This window comes from Lonchura striata, chromosome 1A (genome assembly GCF_050655825.1).
Source record: "Lonchura striata isolate lonStrDom1 chromosome 1A, ASM5065582v1, whole genome shotgun sequence".
Classification (NCBI taxonomy): Eukaryota; Metazoa; Chordata; class Aves; order Passeriformes; family Estrildidae; genus Lonchura; species Lonchura striata.
The window spans coordinates 48112624-48127976 of record NC_140741.1 but is presented as its reverse complement, the minus strand read 5'-3'; the positions used below and the strand labels follow the sequence as shown (position 1 = coordinate 48127976).

The window sequence follows — 15353 nt, the reverse complement described above, 5'->3', positions numbered from 1 at the left end:
AATACAGGCCCTTCACCAAGAAAGACAATGACCACAATGCAGAGAGGACAGAGTGGCAGAAAAGAAAATATCAGTCCAGAACTGATCCCTAACAGCAAAATATGCTAACTATACTCCCATTTGAGATCTCGATAATCGCTACTCACACAGGCACATAGAGGCAATCTTCAAAAAAAGCATAATCCCATAGGGATCCTACTATCTATACACTGTTGCATGGGGTTTGGTTTTGGGGTTTTTTTGGGTTTTTTAAAGATTATTCAAAGGTTTATCAATCATCATTACACTGTAATTGCTACAGTGATACCAGGTTTATCAGGGTTCTTATGCTTTAGCACTGGTCTACCAGCTCTACTGCCTATTTACATGGGAAGATTTTTACCAAAACCTTGAATTACACACAGAAAACAAGACTTGCATAATAAGAAAAAGATATCCCTATCTAAAAATTGAGGCATAAAAAGAGGAAGTTTTAGTTCAGCAACTCACAATGTCAGCTACTCACACATTTAAGTCCATCCTAGTGAAAATCCCCGACTGTTATCTGCAGCGTATGTGCACAACATAAAGCCTGGCTGTAAGTGTATTGCCACAAGCACAGTCCGAAAAGGAGGACAGGGGCACAGCAACATCCATGATGTCCCTGTGACCTGTTACACACATACTCTTTCAGGTACACATATTCATTCACAGAGCAAAGGCTCATCCTGCTGTATGTATGCACTTTCAAGGATACTCAAGCTCTTGTACTTCTTTACCTGGACTTGCAGAGGCTTAAATGCCTACATATTAGCTAGCTGAAGTCAGAAGACTCAACAGCAATAAAACTAAGTGAAGAAAGATATATGGGATAAATCTGGATCTTACAGCTGACACCCCAAGACTTACAGCTGAGTCTGGGTATTAAGTCTCACTTGTAAAACAAAGTGGAGAAAAGTGGAGAAAATTAGTCACATATTCCTTAAATAAATAGCTTCACTATTTTCACAATAGTTTTAATGCAGGTGAACACACCAAATAAAACTAAAACCTTCACCTCACCTGAGAGCATCCACTCCTCTTGTAACAGTTCCACTTTTAATTGCTTCACTCTACTTCTCATGACATAATCCTCCTATATGCTTACCCTGAAGATAGAAATATCTTCATTTACAACACAGTGATAACCATTCCTTAAACATGAAGTTAAGCTGCTTTCCAATCAATTTCTAAGAGTATCAATAATTTTCCCACAGACACAATATATCTCCTAAAGTGACACGTTCTTTCAGAAAGAAAATAAAAAAATCAAAAATAAATAAAAAATACTTTTTCTAAGCATTTACTCCCGAGCCATTTTCAAAAGAAATCTTGAGCGGATAGCCCCCTTTGAAAAGTCCCTATTTTAACACTGGGATTTCCGAACAAAATCCTGTAATTTGAAGACAACATTTCTAAACTAAGGATTTTCAAGAAATTTTTTAGAGTTCTTCCTATGCTTCATGTTCAGAACAGCACAATAAATTGCATGCACATGAAATGCACTTTAATTTGGGCCTTGTTTAAAATTGCCTTCTAATGCATTGCTTTGGAAGAAGAAAAAGCTATGAAACCATACCGATTCAGTCTTACTAAATTAATACCATCTTAAATTGTTACAGAAAGCATAGGCAGTAATATTGTATTGTATAACAGTAGTCATTAAGACCCCATATTCATTCACTTGGCCAAATCACAGAATGCATAAGCCTTTTAGGACTAAACACAACCTTTAACCAGCTTTTGGGCAAAACTGCTAACATTTATTCTTTTTTAGAGCCACTAATATAGTTCAATGTTTTTCAACAGAAAAATAGCCCCCTCCAGCTGAAAACATTTCAAAAATCTAGTCTGTTGGGATGCTCTGGTACTTGAATGCTGTGCAACAGTGACAAGTTCAGTCTGTTCTTGTCTTAGGAAACCACTGCGTACCACCACAATGAAGACCTGCTCAAATCTGTTTCAGCTGCAAGGCTCTGCATCGCCATGCTCATATGCTACCCTGAGATCCTGCAGGCTCTCGGCTATCTACAACACATTTCCCCTTCTTGCACAGGACTGCTGTGCGATGGCGTGGATGTAAGCTCAGCCATGAGACAGCTAAGGACCTGTCATCCTAGGACTGAGAAATGCTTGTCATTGTTTTAAATACCAGTTGGGTGCTATCAGGAGAATAGCTAGAACACAGGGGAGGAGGAAACCAGAAGAGGAATTGGAGTTCAGAACACAAAAAGAAATTGCAGAAAGAAAAAGACAGATGTGTAAGGTGCTGATGGGTAGGCAGAGAGCCCCAAAGACACACACACTACAGCATGCAGAGCCTAAAGATCCTGGACCCACCCCTTCTGGATTTTCCCATTATTTTGTTCAATGGCACAGGGACCACTGTCAAGATCTACCTCCGTCCTCTTCGAATTAATGGCACAGAAACTACAGAGAGAAAACATGTCTAGCTAAGATGTTTAAATGCCACATATGTAGACTAATTTTATGCCTGTCCATTAAGGTTTGTATTTTAATTTTTTTAAATAATGCTGGGGGAGCTACACACAGATTTTTACAAGTTCTTCTGCTTGAAATATTTCAGTCTATGGAGAAGCATTAACTATTCACAAATTAAATGAAGGTATTTATGTTATGATATACTACGCTAGTGTCTCAGTTTCTCTATTTGTAATGCATGGCTGTCACTTCAGTGAGACAATTTAAAAATATAACTTTTCAAAAACATATTATAAAGCACTTCCATGAAACTGTAATGGAGAAATTGGAGAGAAAACATTAATCCTGAATTTGCCTATAATTTTGGATAGCATGATATGAACAATAGGATTAAAAAAGAAAAACCTCAGTGTGAGAACACCATGAAATCTCTCTAACCAGTAAGACCAGAGTGCTCTGGGAAAAACACTATTTGATTTTAAAAAACTGTGTAATGGTGACATGCAGATGGAACCCGAGTTAAGATGGGAAAGAAAGCCTTCATTCCAGCATTCCTTGAATTCAGACTCCCTTAAGTCTGCAACTTTAATGGCCACTGAAGCAAGGTCTTATGTACTGAGGGAGGGGTTTGTTTTCAAGAAAACTTCAAACACTTGTTCAAACAGTGACCTATATCCCTCTCAGTTTATGAACTGAAAATGAGACAAGTCTGACATCACAAGATAAAAACTAACCATCAGGAAGAACAATGAGGTGATCCAAAACTTCACTTTTCAATCTTAAATTGTGAGAGAAGAAATGAAACTCAGTGAAAAGACGTGATGAAAGAATAAGAAAAGCACAAAAAAACTTCCAACAAAAACAAACCAACAAATCATAAAAAGGCAAAAAAACAGAGGCATTCTGGGCATACAGGAGATTAAAAAAGGCTACCTGGAGTGTCTTGCACTTACCTAAACCCCTGTCTTCAGACAAAACTTTAGTTCTCAGCATAATGTGCCTATATATATTAACACTGGAAAGCCTTCATGACTTGATGGAACAGAGCTGCTCCTCTCCAGGTTTATGTACTAACCCAACTCAAAGCTTCTCACACTAAGTGAAAAAAAAAAAAACTTTAAACTTCTAATTGCTAAGATTTAAAAGCATATTTGATATTAAAGAACCAATACATGAAGAATATGACCATATCAGCAGTGTTGCACAGATTTCTATCATTTCAAACCTCAAATTTAGATTAGATTCTCATAACAGATGTGTAATTACAAGGTATCACTAGGAGTCCCATTCTTACTCAAGGGACACATTTTCATAAGTAATCTTGCCATTTATAATTCTGATTTTTTGTTCGTTTTGTTTTGCCAGTTTGGCAGTTTCCACAGAAGCCAGACTGCTGTCAAGAGCAGGACCTGGCAACGTTTCCTGGAAATGACAAGGCCTTGCTGTGGAACCCATTCTAATAGCAGCTGTCTATCTTGTTTTAAGATAGACTCTTACCACCACTGGAGTCTCACCTGTCAGAGAAAAATAGAGAAAAGATAGGGGAAAAAAAAATTAAAATAAAGAATTATACTGTGGGCAGAACCATGGCAGTTGTATTCATACAGAAGAAACACACTACGAAAGGGAACTTTGTTTTGCAAACCAAGGCAAAATTTGGTATGTCTTCTGGGTTTGACACTACAAAGCATGAGGGCAATGGATTAAGCAAGACTGTTTTCACTTTTTTTTCTGTTTCAGTATTAGTTTAACACTCACAACTGAATTATTTTTAATGGTCTTCATGCATAACAATTTCAGAAGCTTACCTTCTAAGCAAAATCTGTCATTCTCTGTGGTCTTACGCACTTTTTGCTTTACCAGTAAAAACAGTAACAGACAGAGTGTCACTACAATTATTAGTGAATATAGGTCTTCAGAAAAAACATGTTCATTGCCAAAATATTTGTATCTCAGGAGGATCAAAATACACCCACACAATTTTATAGCATGCTACGGCAAAGGCGACATTGGAGGGATATGAGCTCATTCTGACCCTGTATTAATAAAATAGACTATCGATTAATTCTATAAGCTGCAAGTCAAAAAGGTAGATATTGAATAAACCTCACATAAAACTTCAAAGTTTTGCTTAGACAGGAAAAGGAGGTTATGCCATCTTCCACAAAACTCTGAAGCTTTTAGTAAATAGCAAGTTATATGATGAGTGAGGGATAAACACACTAATTTCACAAAGATAAATTATATTAATAGGACAACTAAGTGTTTAAAGTAAAAAGTGTGTACTGATTCTCCACACCAAAATAATGGCACATTCTTTTCATTAAACTCCTCTCACTCAACAATCCCCTATGAACCTGGTGACACCAACATTTTCCTGACACGGCCCTACTCACACGAGGCCAAGAAGGCTCAGAGCAGGACCTACTTCATGTTAGCAGTCTTCTCTTACCAGTGAGCAAACAGATGACAGACAGCTGTGGTGAGCAAATTCTGGGATACACTCTTTAAAAAAAAAGGATTGGGTGTAAGAATGCTGAAATACACAACCAATACATTATTCTCGCATTTGGCTCCCTGGGCACTTACTGAAAAAAAAAAGAGGAAATAATACCAGAGAGAACAGAGGAACATATTTGCTATAACAATACTGCTTTCTTCTCACAGGTTTTAAGTGACAGGCTAGGTCTGGGCTGACAGACCAGGATCAGAACAACATGGCATGGTCTGCACACCAGAGGCTCTTTCTCTCTGTGACACTTCCCTCCCTGGTCCACCTTCTCCTCTCCTATCAGAGGTGCATGCCTGCTCCACTAGGGCCCAGGCACAGTCTCAGCCTTTCTATACAAGGAATGAAACCTATACACATAGAAATGGCACATAACTAACTACCTGAATATGTATACGTGCTTTTTGGCCTCCAGATGGACAAAAGTAACCCACACTTTGCCAAGGGTAAACCTAACACTGAAGCTTGGGCGTCTGGTGTCATAAATACCAAGCTTTACATTTTCAGTCTTTCCAGATTACCTCCGCAGTTGACAAAAGAAAGTGTGAGGGCTGACAGTGCTTCCCCTGCCCCAAAGTTATGGATACCTGGCCTAGATATTGCTAGAAAATCAAATAATTTGAATTGTTCAGATAAAACAATCATTAAAAGCATCTACAAACATCTCATTTATTGTTAAAGATGCAACCTAATCAAGAGATTACCTGTTTGTTTAGTTTTATCCCTTTAAATTCATTCTTCACTGAAGTACCAGATCTCTCAGGGAAAGAGGAGGACTTTGTAAAGTGAAGCATGTGGGGTGTCAGTAAACAGCATTATAGAAAAGTAACTTTTAGAGGGACACTAATAGAATAAAGAATGATTGCCTCTGTTTTCAGCCTCAGACTTTGAGATGAACTTTCAATTTTTTACTCTGAAATTTCAGATGTGCCCCTAACATAAAAGCATAGCAACTACTGCAAGAAGTGGTGAAAAATGAGAACCAAGTTACTCGGGTAAAGCTGTAACTCTTGATAAATTTGATTTCTGTCCCTTATTTATATATGACAAGTTTGTTCTGTACAGGTGTCATCCTATCAGCAAGACATGATGCATTTTATAATCTAATTTAATGTGTTATCTGCAGCCTGAATTCAAAAAGCATGAGAAAAGCCACATTAAAGAGATCAAAACATTGCTACCACCACAGCAAGAGGTGTACAAAAACTAACAGAACAGTTTAATTTGATCATAAATGTCACCCTTTTCAAGATTTCAAGTTTGCTCTCAAAGCTGCATTAATATTATTAATATCTTATTTTCATGTCTGCAGCATCCACAGACTTTCAGAACTCTTGCAGTGCAGAGCCAAATTAAGTGAGAGCTCTGAGAAAGTGAACATATCCATAAGCAGGAATCCACAGAATTTATTTAAGGAATCAAATATCTACTGAACTAGATAGTACCTTTCCAGCTGTTGTTTTGCTCCGATATGCAGAGGAGTAACATACTTGAGCATGCAAACATGGTATCTGATATTCTTAAAACTACTACTCATTCCCAATGACTGCGAAAGTGTAAATACCCACTATCAAAAATCATGTAGGATGTGTTCCACCTCATACCAGTGGGGATGAAGCCTCTAGGTGCTAACAATACAAGATGTGTTACATAAGACTATGCACTTATTTTTAGAAGCACATTACAAAATTAAGTACTGCACTGGAATCTGTTGCAGAGCCATGGGCAGTTACATCAATATGCACAAAGAACAATTGCTCAGCTGGAGCAGAATATTAGATTCGATTCAGACTGAAGCTCTGTCCTGACAGTCCCAAAAATACTGAACCATCTGAGACTGTAAAATTTAACTTACATTCAGTAGATAAAGAAAAAACAAACCAAAACCCCTACTAATCATAAAGGCCTTTGCTGTGAGCAGCAGAATTAATAAAAATTAGTTTCTTAAAGATTTGTTCTGCTTCTTAACACTTAAACCATGGTAAGCCTCAACTTCCTTCTTTTCCAGATCTCTTTGTGACTTTCCCCCCACTTCAGGGAAAAGTTGTGGTGCAGATGCTCTCAAAGTCTGCATGTGTTTACAGGATGCTTAACCAGCTGCCATCCTAGCAAATACATACCTGTAGATCATGTCTGACTATTTCTTTTACAAGAAGGTGCACTAATTTGAAATTCCTTCCTTCACCTAGACACAATTTTAGGAGGTCTGTAGGACCATAATTCATACCTTAATTTCTCCTTCTGATTTCAGTTTCCATATATAAGCATATTTATATAAATTCAGTTAACTGCTTAACTTTTGAGTTAACCCAAAGTTGGGTTACCTAAATATATATGATTTATTTTAAATTTTTATGTTTTCTGCAGTTACAAAAATAAATTAATCCATGAAGCACATTCTACTACCAACAGTTTATTTATTTACTACCACCAACAGTTTAAGCATTTGCAGCCTCTGTTACTCCTCTCCAGTCTCTCTCCTAAGTACATTAACATCAGGGTCTGTGAAGTACCGTTAGTCTATTAAGTTTTAAAATACACTGCTCAAAATGGTTTTGCTTTAATAACTGGTCTCAGCAGATGCTGGTATTCATTAGTATAGAAAAGGCCAGCAGTTGGACACTGCAATACATTGTTAAGGTGAAGTTAAAGATGTCTGCTTAGTGAGTATTCCAGAAAACTCTGAAGCTTTTAGTAAATAGCAAGTTATAGTGAGTCACTCCTGGTTACCAACCAGACCTACACTTGGCCATCCCAGTTTTCAAGACTTGCTGGACTCTTGCTATAAAACCTAATTCAGACTAGTACAAAATTGAATCTGCCCTGTGGACTGTAAAAGAACTGCCAGTTGCTTAAAAAAAAATCATTTAAATGAGTTGCATGTCTTCCAGAGACAAAAAGATTAGGACCACTGCTAATATTAAGAGTTTGCAATTCCTAATTAAAATATTGATCCCAATGAAAATACTACTTGCCATCAACCATATATTGCTGGTATTCACTGACCTAAGCTAAGCTTAAAAGAGCACCAAACTTCTGAAAACTAAATATTATCCTCACAAGAAATTTTGACAGTCCCTGCTCCATTACAGATATCTCACAACAGTTATGTTCCTGCCTAATTAAATTTCCAGGAAACTTGGGGAAACAAAACATGTATTTATTGTCCAAAATATACCACCCTGAAATTTCCAAAAACAAAAGACAAAACATACACAAAAGAAAACCCAAAAAACCCCAAACAAGCAAAAAAATTAACTCCATACCACAGTAGCAAGGGAACCCGATTTCCTGAATTTACTTTGACTTCCACCATGAAATAAAAAGCGATACTGACTTACTCTCATGTGTAATGCTGATCTTGATCAATTTCATCTTACTGGAAATGTGCATCCATATCCAGAAAATAAGCCAACAAATTAAGATTTCAACATAAGGTACCTCTCTACTTTACAACAGTGCTTTTGACATGTTAGGAGAAGTACGCCACATAGCAAAGTATCAAGACCAGTACCAATACTGCAATAAGTAATCACACATCTCATTAAAAAGATTTTTTGAGTCAAGCAGTTTTACAGATGGACACAGTATCGCAAGGTACTTTAACATTCAGAGTTGTTCATCACCTTGTCAGTCTTTCAAAAACTGACATTGCTTCCAGCTGATTTCTATTTGAAAACCTTTCAGATTTCCACTTCTCCACATCACAACACATGGTACAAACAAACATTCAAGAGATTACATTCTTCTACACAATTTTTTAGCCTACTTGGTCATTACATAAAATACCTGCTTCACAGCTATTTTCCTCTTGTATAACGTTTTCAAAATTAAATATTTATATGCAACAAGTACTTTCGCACAAACCTCATCACTACTGAAAGGTAAAAGACTTCAAGCATATACCCAAACAAGTCCCCTACACAGCAGAGCAACAGAAGGAAGGTTGGCAGATATATTTTTTCCATCATTATAATTCTCTGGCAACATTTCCTTTGCAAGAATAGTTTTTACAATTCAAATGAAAAATGCTTACAAGGAATAGTCATTCTGCCCCAAACAATGCAAGGTTTTCATAAGCTGGAAGGGGAAAAATACTATTCCACTGAAGCTCAAATCAAGAACTCACACAGTCATACAGACAGCAAGACAAGTACACAGTTCACTGACACAAGCATTAGTTGCCCATTTTACACCAGGACAGGTATTTTTCTACAACCCTTTGACAGAAAAGATAATATATGATATTACATTATCATTGTCTGTTTTATAAAGACAGCTTTAGGAAAACTTGTTCGCCAAGACACTGCCTACAAATCTAAATGTTAACATTTTAAAATTAAAAATAGTTGGCTATAATGAGTACAACTGCCTCTTTTTGGTGAATTAAAACTCCCTGCTATTGTTTCCAAATGCACACATATTTAGATTGTAATGAAAATATTGTGGATGCGCCATTCTGAAACATGTAAGGACAAACCAGACAACTGCCACCTACTGAACTTGGTACAGGGCCATTTTGGGAAGAGTTAACATTGTTTTTGATATCCATATGGATTAACTGCACTGGTACCATATGGATTAACTGCTACTGGTATTGGTTCACAGAAATCCTGAACCAGGCTAGTGAAACACAGGGAACCATTATCTTCTTACTACAGACTAGAACTTGGCTATGAATTGGTTACATGACTTACCCAGAGTAACCCATCACTTCAGTAGGTAACACACACAAAAAGCATGGTCCTACTAAGCCCACTGGATAATTGTCTCCTCAGTAACAGCAATGCAAAATAAGAGTTTCCATTTTATGTACCACAAATCCAAGAGCATTTTATATCATTTGATGAATAGCTTGACCACAGCAAGCTATATTCAAGCATCACTGATTGATCTCAACTGCATAAAAAAAATCTGAAAGTATGATTTTAAAAATGCTTATGAAGTTAAATAAATGAAAAAAACGAGGAAAAAATCCCAAGTGACATGGGGTAAAAAATAATATTTAAAAATATCCCTCCATAAATCATCCCAAATCAAAAGGGAAACAGGAAGAAACAATGGTTTACTTACTACTGAACTTCTGATTAACAACTCTTGCATTGCAATTTAACAAGAGAAGGATGTGTCTGAAAAAAAGTCTTCACTGTAATAAAATGTTAACCTACCAGCATAATTTGAAAGGAATCCTCCTAGGAAATGCAGAGTTGTGAAATTATATGTATTAGCACTGCAAAAAGCAATCAAAGGACAGAGTAACCAGGTCAGGGGGAAACAATAAAGCACACTTTTCTGTAATGCTACTGATAACCAATGCTATAACAAGACAAATTAAGGGTTCTCAATAACCCCTTTGGACAAGAACCACTTACACCTTGATTTGGAGCCTATTACACAACCAGACCAGAAGATGAGCAAGCGCACACCACCACAACAAAAATATCCTATTTTATCAGAGTATTAAAAATTAAAGATAAAATATATTATTATAAGCAATATGAATATTTTGTGGCTGGGTGTTTGGTTAGGATTTTTTTTAATTTTTGCATATACAAACACAAAAATATTTTCAATGCTATGTAAGAATCTCTTGTTGATTAGCAGACCATGCTTGGTATATACACACCTGCTCCAAAACCAAAATAATTCCACAAGGACAATTTAAAATATCCTACTGTGCAATATTTTCATTTGACACAATGCTTCCTACGCTATTATAATGCTCAATAAAAGCATAGTTAGCTGTCAAAATACACCATCCATCCTGGAAATTCATGCACAAAGTTAACCCTCAGCATGTAAGCAGGTGCTTTTAAGGCAAGGAAACGACACACAAACTTTCAGGTGTTCATATGTTTAGGTGTTCTTTTCCAGGAACTTTGGTCAGGAGACCAACAAGACACACACAAACATAGCACCTATGTGCAAAAGCACATCTGGAAAGGGAAAAAAAAAAAAAAAAAAAAAAAAAAAAAAAAAAAAGGCCAATTCTACTCAGGAAAGACAACTGAAACAAGTTATATTGAATATTGAATTGTTCAGTGCAGTATAACTGAGTAATAAATTTAAAGCAAATATATTAGCAGATTTCTGCTGTATAGCAGAATGCTCACATATATTTACTTATTTATGTCTCAAAAGCTCAGATAAAGCAAAGTTAACCTAACTTCAGCTTCTATGCTTTTGTCAATCCTTGAAATTTACATACCTTCTGTATTAATAACAATTTAAAATAAGAAAAAGTGTATCATGTACAGAGCAATCACTTAAATCTGTCATAAAAATTTTGATTTGACTTCCTAAGGTACTGTACTTCCATAGAAACTGGTAAAAGGCTTTCTATTTAAGCTAACATTTATAAAGACACACAACAAATGTGGCAAATACTCTGCCAAGAATTTAAAAATTTTCCTTTTTGATAACGCATTTTTAAGGTGCCTTTTATTCAAGCAAATTATAGCTTTAAGGGAAGACATAATTTTAAAAGTTAGATACAGGGGTCTACTTCCATTAGAATAAAATTCTGTACTTGGTGCACTTTATATACTACCTCAAAGGAAAACAAGCAATTCAATGTTTAGTTTTAGTTTCCAGATAAAGTCAGAAAGCCAGGTGATCGAAACCTCTGTTTTAATTGAAATACGGTGTGTTTTTAAGTTCTATTATCTTCTTGAGTTCATAAAAGGATGGAGGTGGAAGATATTTTTGAATAAACAAAGTTATGATACAAGGCCCCTTTAAAACCATAATGAGGTTACTACTTAGCAATTACTACACAACAGCCCTTCCATCAACATGAATATTAGGATAATTTTTAAGAAAGCTACAACAGAGGCTAAAACAGCAATAATGTTCCTGATTTCAAAGCTAATCTCTATCCAGACAGAAATGCATTTAGAAATATTAAAAAATTAAACAGAAATACTTTCTGAGATCTAAAGGTCCACTGCAGGCACATAGAATTTTCATATGAAGCTACTAAGGTAAAGACCAAGATTTTCAGGTGGAAACAGCCACTTCTTAGCATCAAACAATTTTTTAGCATCAAACTTCAGAACACACCAAGTGTCCTATTTTTTTCCACTAAATGACAATTACTAGAACTGGATTCTGTTAAAGAAAATTCAAATCTGTTTTTTTTATATAAATTTCTGGGGTTTCTTTATTTTCAGTTTTTAGCCAAGGGCTTTTCTTTCATTTCTTGATAGAACTGACACACAAATAGATTGCAATAACAATGACTACCTTGACAGCAGTATTAAGTTTCTAGAAGAGATATGTAGACAAGGTTTATCTACTACTACACTCTTAGCTTTATCAACAGATTGCTGAAAATGAAACGGAAATACACTTGCAAGTCAAGTCAGTCAGCTCTTGATAAGTGAGTATTCAAATCCCTTTCTAAAATCAGAAGCAGTCAACACCTCGAAGTTTAGCATACCAACTGAATACACAACACAAAGAACAGTGGAATTGGGGGGCAAAAAGAGGGAAAAAAAGGCATGGGACAGATACATCATGTTCAAGTTCACAAAACTTGATCCTGTGAGCTATGTTCCATTAATGTGTCAGTATAAGGTAACTTAAAAGTACATCAGCACATACACAACAATTCTTCCAGATCCAAAGGAAGATGCCTTTGCAATATAAACTTCTAAAATTACTTTGCTCTTGCAGGTCTTCACAAGTCTGAAACAAATCCAAGTTTTCCAAAACATAAAGTTTTCCAATAACAGGCATGACAGCAGGTTTGATCATCTTAATCTATCCTTCCCCAGCTGAAGAGTTAAGACTAGCAGCCAGTCACCAACACCAGATGTTGCTGCTTGTGCAGGCACATAGGAGTGTCTCCTCCACGCACTCAAGTCACATAAACACATATATGTTTATGAAAGATACACAGAAAGTTCTTATCCTCCCCTGGGGATAAAACACTGCAAAGTTGGGAACAACTTTTTCCCTGATAAAAGAGACAGCAGAAATTAAACATGCTTGTGTTAGATTTGAATAAGCAGCAGAAGCAAATACCACCTTACACAAACATATTTTCATTTTCCCACATTACAGAGCCTCCAAAACAAAGTTACTTGTAACTTCACCAAAAAAACCCCATCCTAAAACCAAGAACACCCATTAGTTGGTCCTTGTTTTCACCAGAAGCATACATACACTAACTAGACTGCTAACACTGACACTTGCATCTTTTCCCACCGCCCTACTGTCCCCCTCTTATCCCTAACCTGTCACCCTGTGCCACCTCCTCTCCCAGCACGGGTCAGGCTCACGCCAGAGCTTGTCATCGCCGCCCAGGCGGGCAGGGGAAGGCTGGTTCCTTCCTCCGGCGCCCGCGCTCTGTCCCTTTCAAGTTTGTTTTACAAACACGTTCGAGGGAAAGCCAGAACCTGTTTACACACAGCCTTAACCTGCACCAGGAGGAGAGTGAAACAGGCGCAGGAGAAAAAAAAAAAAAAAAGTAAAAAAAAAAAAAAGAAAATAAAATAATTTTTCAACCGAAAGCCAGCCAGCAACACCCCCATCTCACCGCCTTTCTCCGCCCGGGGCCCGCGGCGCAGGCCGCACGGCCGCTCGGCGGAGCGCGGGGCCAGCGCGGCCCCGGCCGTGGGCGGCAGGTTCCGCTGCCCCGGCGCCGGGCCCGGGGAAGGCGGCGGGCGGGGGCCGGGCGGCCGCGCAGCCCCGCGGGGCCGGGCTCGGAGGGACGGAGGAGGCCTGGGACCAGCCGGCGGGGCGGCGGCGGGAAGAAGCCGGTCGGGCGGGCCGAGTGGGCCGCAGGGCGAGCTGCCAACGGCGGCCGCGGGGATGCGGGGCCCAAACACAGCCGGGCCGCGGGCTCGCCCGTCCCCGCAGCGGCGCCCGGGGGTCCCGCCGCCCGCGGCCGCGGAGGAGGGCGGGGGGCGGCGGGCCGGGCCGGGCCTGCGGCTGCGCCCCCGGCTCGGGCGCCGCGCGTCCCCCCCGCTCCCCCTCGGAGACAAAAGCAAACGGAAACACGGCGGGGCGGCCCCAGGTCCACCGAGCCTCGCCGAGGGCCGCGCCGCCGCCCGGGCCTCCCACATCGGGCCGCGGCCGGGACGGCGGCGAGGCCCGTGTCGGCGGCGGGGCCGGGGAAGGGGCGGCCGGGGCCGGACTCACCGCATGAATTTTCTTGTCCCGCGAATCCAAGATGGCTGAGTATCCAGCACGGAGGATGCTGGGGGAGCAACCTTTACCCTCTGACCCGGCCGCCGCCGTGACCCCGCCGCCGCTCGTCCCGGCCGCCGGCGCCGAGGGGCGGGGGCAGCGCCGCTGCACCGCCCGCAACGGCTCGGCCCTGCGGAGGGGCTGGGGGGGACGGGAGGAAGGGGAGGAGGAAGAGCAGCGAGGCTCCCTCGGCTGCGCTCCCTCCGCCTCCCGCGGGAGACGCGGCCCAGCGCTGGGGGCAGGGCCCGCAGGCCGCGGGGCTGCCGGATGCCGCCGGTGCCCGCCGGCCCCGCCGAGACGCTGCTGGCCGGGGACGCGCCCGGCCCAGATCCCGTTCTCTGAGGGGAGAGGGCGCCGGCCTGGCGTGCCGGGCCAGATCGGGGCGTGGGGGTCAGCAGGGTCGGGGCGCAGCGGGGCTCTCCGGTCCTCCCCTCGCTGTGCTCCCCGGGGCTGCCGGGGCCTCTGGAGACCTACCCCGGGTGGACGCGCTCCCTTGGCGAGCGCCCCGGCTTCCAGAGAGGGTGTCCCATCCTCCACGGCCCTGCTCTGTCAACTCCCTTTGGGTTGCAGAGCGCAGAAGGAACGGCCTGGCCTCTCCGCAGGCTGTGCATCATCCTGTGGAGGTTCTAGGTCAGGAACGACCCGACGATGGGGTAAATTGTGTCAAAGTTCCTATTTTCTCTGGAGTGTGATAGCAGTAGAGAGACAGGTCCAGCTATTAACTTTGTGTGTTAATAAAGAGGAAAAGCATTTACAAGATGACCTAAGTGGACTTTTAATTTATCGACCCACAAAATGTGTGTTATAGCAGTGGCTTCAGTACAGCCAGTGCTGATGCACAAAACACTCATGCAAATAATCCCCTTGAATTTAATGAGACTGTCAATGGTAAAAAAGCTAAGCCTTTGCACAAGTGTTCACAGGATAATGGCCAACATCATTTGTGAGCTGGGTGCTCTGCTCCATCAAAAAAAACCAAAACAAAACAAAACAAAACAATGGCACTGACACCTTAGTTTGTAAAATCATCATAAAGTTTAAAATTTCAAGCAAAGATATGAGCAGCAATAGCAGGTTTCTTTCAATAGTTTCACACGTGTGCTTTCTTCTCAGGTTTGATTTTGAACCTTCAGATTGAATTTAGAATTACTGAAGAACTCATTAGGTTACACAACACTAATATTTTATA

General features: G+C 40.2%; 1 protein-coding gene across 3 annotated transcripts in view; it reads right to left on the bottom strand.

Moving 5' to 3' along the window:
- Positions 1–14740, bottom strand: part of CNOT2 (CCR4-NOT transcription complex subunit 2) — an 82604-nt gene extending 67864 nt beyond the window's left edge. The window contains exon 1 of one of the 3 annotated variants that reach the window (XM_085569828.1): positions 14639–14740. The gene's annotated coding sequence lies outside the window, so the exon portion shown is untranslated. Of the gene's footprint in view, positions 1–13511; positions 13531–14116; positions 14161–14638 lie in introns of those variants that run through there. The other 2 variants (XM_021528960.3, XM_085569827.1) reach the window with 2 other exon arrangements.
- Positions 14741–15353: the final 613 nt, after the last annotated feature.